Here is a 6,753-nt window from a genome sequence, read left to right as displayed (position 1 = left end):
CGGAAAACCTTCTGGTGGGGTAGCACGTTCCCCTCCTAAATCAGCTGCCAAGCTGCCCCATCGTTATGCTTCCTGCACCCTCAAGCAAGTCAGCAGCATCTCTTTGCTTAGACTGCTTCAGATGAAGTCCAAAATCCCTCCTAGGGCCCAGAAGGTTCTGCATGACCCCTTCCTGGCCTGCTCCTCGCCTCCCCGCCCCTGTCTCCTTCACTCACTACCCCCTCGGCCCCCCTCCCCACCTTGACTTCCTATACTCTGGCCACACAGGACTTACTCAAGTGTCTCACCAGCGCCTGGCTCTTTCTGTTCCTGGAACTTCATGCTTGAAATAGTTCTTGCCATTCCTCCCACCCTCCCCTGTCCCCCAGGCTGACCTCCTGCCCTTATCCTTTAGGGTTCAGCCCTCACCGACCCTCCTCCCGTCCCCTGCCTGTCCCACCCTCCCATGATGCTCTGGTCTTTTCCAGCTGATGTTTTCTTGCTTGTAATATTTGTTCATGATCAGCTCCACACCAGACTTGTTCACTGCTCTGCTCTCCAAGGCTGAAACAGTGCCTGGCACAGAGCAGGGCTCGTGAAGTAGTTTTGGGGTGAATGAGTGAGGAAACAAGAGAAAGGATGTGCAAGCCCCACGTTATACGTTCGTTAGCGTGTGCGGTTCCTCTGGCCTGGACCATCTCCTGTTTTCTTGCCCACAGCCCCCCTTAGTCCCACTGACTTCGAGAAGGCCTCCTTGGTATCTGTAATCAAGACACAAGAGGAGACTCCTCTTAATGTCTGCGGTAGGACACGTTGTCTGAACATCGTGATGCTTCAGTAAATCCACCGCAGCTCGTGATTACGCTCCGCTCTGTCTGTGTAAATCTTGCCTCCCCTGTTACAAGACAGCTCACCGAGTCCTGACGCTGCTATACACAAAAATGGGCACCAGAGAAGGGAGGTGAGGGGTTCACATGCCTGAAAGTGAGCTCAGCCACCAGAAGGGGATGACTCACCGTAAAGGGTTTTGAACATGACATAGCATCATATAAATGCAGCCTAGCCTCCTTTCCTTTCCTGCACTGATCAAACACTCGCTACACATAAGGGTCTGAGTTTGGCAGGACAGGAGAGAGAAAAGAAACTGAAGCTCTGATCCCTGGGCACTAAGTTTATGATCTAGTTGCAACATAAGACCTGATCATAAGCAATCACCGTAAAAGACTATAGCTAAGTGCCCAAAAGAACCCCACCTCCGGAACTCTACGTCTTTATCAGGAAATAATCCCCAAATCTGGCCCCACGCCCATGAGCACCTGGGTGCTCAGTTCCCTTTCTCACTGGGTGGTGTTCACTTCCACAGCGCCATCCCCACTGGATCTCCTATTTGCATTGCCCATTTTATCTCCTCTGGTGGAGAGAGAGAGAGATACAGTGAGCTTGCCCCAGACAAAGTGCATGTTGCCAAAACCAGTCCTGGGCTGTCTGCAGACTATCCTGCCTCCCGTGCCTTGGAATTGTTTATGAGTGCTTGCACTCAACACCCTGCCTCCAGCAAGTTCACCCAGTTGGGCAATGTGGCCAAACGGCCATGGAGAGGGTAAATGCTAGCCCCTGGAGTCCAAAGGTTGCAATGAGTACTTGGAGTTTGTAAGCACACTTTTGAGATCCTTTAATGGTGAAGGCAAAGGTGTTTTAGCTATATATGCAGAAAGAGCGCCCTGAAACCAAAGGACTATAGATGAGTTGGGGAAGGTGACTCTTGGCACTCTTCGGGGACTGAGACTCGGGAGTTGCCAAAGTTTCTCAGATTCTACAACCCCCACCTTGAGCTGCCTGGATGATGAAATATTCTGAAGAGCTTGAATTGCTTACACCGGTGAGCTGAGCTAAAACCCAGCACCCCAGCCTACCTCCCAGGTGATCACAAAGGACGAGGGGTGGGACCCGCTGTGCCCCCACCAACACTCAACAGACCAGAGCTGCCAGCACCAGGAGGAGTTCCTTCACTTATTAGTTAACAAATGAAATGCCAGGTGGAAGCACAGTGTTGAAACAAAACTCGATGCATCCCCACCCCGAGGCGTGATGAAACACTTGGAAGAGATCTTCACAGGCACTTGGCTCATGCCTGAGAGAGCAAGGGAGGTGGGTGCTGGGGCTGAGGACACCCAGGCCCGCAAGGTTTGCACTTGAACTAAGTATGCCACACCTCATGGCAGAGAGGCAGAGGATGGGGCGGGAAGGGGACTTCGGGAGATTAGTGCAGCTGCGTGGGGAAAGCCCAGTTTGGCAGAGTCAGCCTTTGATGGCCTTAGAGTCTTTGCTTTCTAGCTGAGTACTGCAACCCGAGCCTGGGAGTCCTAATGGTTCCCTAAGAAGGCACTGCTAGGAAAAATCAGGAAGAGAGGCCAGGTCACAGAATGGGGAGGGAGCGGAGAAAAAGGGGAGGGGGGGGAGGGGAGGGAGGGGGAAGGGAGGGAAGCAAACAGAATGAAACCTTTGAGATTATGTCTGTAGTATTTCTGATCTGAAATATTCAGATTCCAGCAGTTTGAAAAAATTTTCCCAATGAATGGAATGGTGCATGTGAATGTATGTACAAGTATATATGTATCCGGTGTGTGTGCTAGAATGGTGTGTGTGTGCACACCTGTGGGTATATTTGTGCATGTGTGTTTGTGTGTGAGCACAGGTGAATGTGTGAGAATGTATGCATTTGTGTGGTGTGTGTGCTTGCGTGTGAGAATGCATGCAAGCGTGTGCACGTGTGTATGTACATATGTGTGCACATTTGTGTGACTGCCTGTGCAGCATCTCAGATTGAAAACAGCTCTGAAATAAAGCCTCAGTAAAGGAGGGATCTTATCCGCTCCGCTGCGGACCAGCTGGGTGACCTTGAGCAAGGCATATCACCACGCTGGGCCTGTTTTCTCCCATGTTCTAACTCCCAAAGCAATGCCTGGTACATATTAATCACTCAATAAATTTTGACTAAATGAGCAATTGTTATTTAACAATAATGCTGCCTATTTCTTTGGGTTGAAGAAATGACAAGATGAGAAAGCACACGCATAACTATTCTCTGACTCTCTTCATGCTTCGCACATAATAGAAACCCAATAACTGTGAGCCCTACCCCTCCGCAAATTCAGTTTTTATCCCCTTGGTAGAAGGAGGGCGATGAAGGAAATGATGCATAAGGTCGCACATCTCCTACAGCTCGCTTCCTTGGGCTGAATACCACTGACCATATTCCTTTTTATTTTTAAATTTTAATTCCCGTATAGTTAACAGAGTGTTATATTAGTTTCAGATGTACGATATCGTGGTTCAGCAATTCTATACATTACTCAGTGTTCATCATGGTAAGTGTACTCTTTTTAAGACATTATTTATTTGAGAGAGAGAGCACAAGAGTGCGCATGAGCAAGGGGAGGGGCAGAGGGAGAGGGAGAAGCAGGCTCCTGGCTGAGAAGGAAGTCCCACGCGATGCGGGGCTCCATCCTGGGACTCCAGGATCATGACCTGAGCCGAAGGCAGCCGCTTAACCAACTCTGCCACCCAGGTGCCCCATAAGTATACTCTTAATCCCCATCACCTATTTCCTCCACCCCCTTCACCCACCTCCCCTCTGGTAACCATCTGTTTGTTCTCTATAGTTAAGAGTCTGTTTTTTGGTTTGTCTCTTTTTTTTTCTTTGTTAGTTTGTTTTGTTTCTTTAATTTCATATATGAGTGAAATTATACAGTATTTGTCTTGGTCTGACTGACTTATTTCACTTAGCATTATATATACATATTTGCCTGCCACATTTTCCTTATCCATTCATCAGTCAGTGGACACTTGGGCTGCTTCCATAATTTGGTTATTGTAAATAATGCTGCTATATACATAAGGGTGCATATATCCTTTTGAATTAGTGTTTTTGTATTCCTTGGCTAAATAACCAGTAGTGCAATAGCCGGATTCTAGGGGGTTCTATTTTTAACTTTTTGAAAAAACCTCCATACTGATTTCCAGAGCGGCTGCACCAGTTTGCATTCCCACCAACAGTGCAAGACGGTTCCTTTTTCTCCACATCCTGCCCAACACCTGTTGTTTCTTGTGCTGTTGATTTTAACCATTCTGACTAAAGGTGTGAGGTGAGAGCTCATTGTAGTTTTGTTTTGCATTTCCCTGATGGTGAGTGATGATGAACATCTTTTCATGTGTCTGTTGGCCATCTGCATGTCTTCTTTGGAGAAATGTCTGTTCCTGTCTTCTGCCCATTTTTAAATTGGATTATTTGTTTTTTGGGTGTTGAGTTGTATAGGTTCTTTATATATTTTGGATACTAATCCTTTATCAGATATGTCATTTGCAAATATCTTCTCCCATTCAGTAGGTTGCCTTTTAGTTTTGTTGATTGTTTCCTTTGCTGTGCAGAAGCTTTTTATGTTGATGTAGTCCCAATAGTTTCTTTTTGCTTTTGTTTCCCTTGCCTCCGGAGACCTAGCTAGAAAAGAGTTGCTATAGTCGATGTCAGAGAAAATTACTACCTGTGCTCTCTTCTAGGATTTTTATGGTTTCAGACCACTGACCATATTTTTGAGCCAATTTCCAGAGGCTTCTGAGTTCCTATTATGTTATATATTAGCTAGGCCTCTTCTCCCTGCTCTCAGTCAAAGATTGACAGCAATTCATTTGCAAGAATTAAATGCAAGACTGAATTTTAATGACTCAGAAATTTGAGGCCAACTTTGCTTTCAGTGACCTTTAAGGAAAGGAAGCCTAGTAAGTGACCTGGTACCTGACCTTCCATCTGGTGGTATACTTGTGGGTCACAGTCTTGCAAGATAGGAATAATTATCTTCATTATGCATTTAAAGGGACAAAAGCTTGGAGAGGTCAAGTGACTGGCCCAAGGTCACCCTACTCACTCCAGGGTCACAGAGCTGCCTCCCAGCCCAACAAGTGATATTCAGAAGCTTATGGAAGGTAAGATCTCCTCACTCAGACAAACAGAAATGAGGTCTCTTGAGTTCTGAACCCATAAACATCTCAAAATCTCTGACTAGTCAGCCCTGGTTGAGTATTGGCAGATAGAGCCAGGGCCATGTGGCAATCAGAAAACTAGTCAGGTGGGACTGGAACAGTGCCTCTGAGGTATTTCACAAACACGGGGAACAAACACATTGGTGTCGCAATCCTGGCCACCCGGAGCTGCCGCGTTGGCTGTTTTTTGAGCAGGGACTGTGGATAAGGAGTTTGAGGGCTTGAGGGCTGAGGTCGCTAGGACTCCTAGATGGGTGGCCATCTTGGAGACTGCATCAGCCCTCAGGAGGCAGCTTTTCAGCCCCCAAACCCCTGATGGGTATAGCCAGATGGAACTGCTCCTTCCAAAGTGCCCAAGCTACTCCAGACCCCTCAGTGGAGGCACCCAAGGCCTTCCATGGTCCAGAAGTAACCTGCATTTCCATCTTCTCCGACTACTCTCTCTGACAGATGCGAAGACCCAGACTCACCAGCCTTCTGACTGGATCCCAAACATACCTTTGACTCCATCGCCTCCAGGCCCAGGAAACAGACCATCCCCTGCCCTCAAAAGACCTATTCATCTTGTAATCCTAAAAACAAAAGTTAATTAAGACCAAATCTCTTCTTAGCATTTCACAATGCCTTCTGGGATAATTAATATAACTGGTATGAACTGCTCCATAGACTCAGAGCACAAATATGGTCACATTCCACTTATTTTTCCAATTAATCTCCCAAGCACACATCTACATGAAAAGTCCAACATCTCCCTCTGGAGGCTTCCTCCCTTCCCAAGAAACTGTCCCATAGCCCTGGGGACAGGCCAAGTAAAAACAAAAATGAGCTTTGCACATACCAGGCATAGAGGAACTGGAGTCTGTTCAGTTCAGAACAGCCGGGGATTCTCTCGGCCACGGATTCCTGCTACCACACAGTGTCCCTGTTGAAACTCACGCCTACACAATTTCTTGGATACACGCAAAGGCGGAAACCAAGCCCCTGACCAGCAGCCAGAGGCCCCATGTAGGGCTCTTCAAGTATGATTCTTATTCATTTTCTCATACTTCGTTATTTCCCAGGGCACAAGAACACAGCAGGAACCCCCAAGCAGGACTGATTCTACTCTCCACCCCAAACAAAGCCCTTTCCCCTGGCCCAAGAGCACCGCGGGGAACTCTTTTAAATATCCGGAATTGTAAACACCTGTTCGTATCCTTCTCTCAAGAGCATGAGGGCTCCTTGCTGTGCACCTGCCCTTCTCCGGGAAGCTGGCCTCCGTGCCTTTCTTCTCCTGCCTGCACCCTGATGTGCCTGGCAACCACCTCATGAAAGAAGAGAACAAAAGCCCAGGTTAAATCTCCGGCAGGGCACCTCCTGTTAGTACCCCTGTGACATGTCCAGTAAATCTCAGGCCATAGCCGGATAGTAATTATATTTGGGAGGGGCCTACAGTCTGCCAGGCACTTTGACACATATGAGCCTGTTTAATCCCTCAACACAGGGCAAAGCAGTGAGAGCAGAGTTTTCCAGAGGAGGAAAATGAGGCAGAGTGGGGGGGGGGGCGGCGCCCAAAGCTAGACACCTGTAAGGTGCTTGAGCACTCTCTCCTCGCCTGGAGAGACCATAGCTTGCCCCCACCTGCAGAGGGTTACTGCAGATGAGTCCAAACTGAAAGAAACAGCCTGAGCAGCCTGAAAGAGATAAAGGAATACCAAAAGGGCATCCCAAAGGGTTGTGTGAGGCCAAAGAGGGGCT

General features: G+C 47.9%; 1 long non-coding RNA gene across 1 annotated transcript; it reads left to right on the top strand.

Annotated features, from left to right (window-relative positions):
* The first annotated feature begins 3,498 nt into the window (after positions 1–3,498).
* Positions 3,499–6,280, top strand: LOC116639327. Its single transcript, XR_004300820.1, has 3 exons — positions 3,499–3,547; positions 4,851–4,959; positions 5,467–6,280. It is a non-coding gene; the product is annotated as an uncharacterized LOC116639327 (long non-coding RNA).
* Positions 6,281–6,753: the final 473 nt, after the last annotated feature.

Source organism: Phoca vitulina, unplaced genomic scaffold (genome assembly GCF_004348235.1).
Source record: "Phoca vitulina isolate PV1807 unplaced genomic scaffold, GSC_HSeal_1.0 scaffold18, whole genome shotgun sequence".
Classification (NCBI taxonomy): domain Eukaryota; kingdom Metazoa; phylum Chordata; class Mammalia; order Carnivora; family Phocidae; genus Phoca; species Phoca vitulina.
This window is presented reverse-complemented; position numbering and strand designations above follow the sequence as displayed.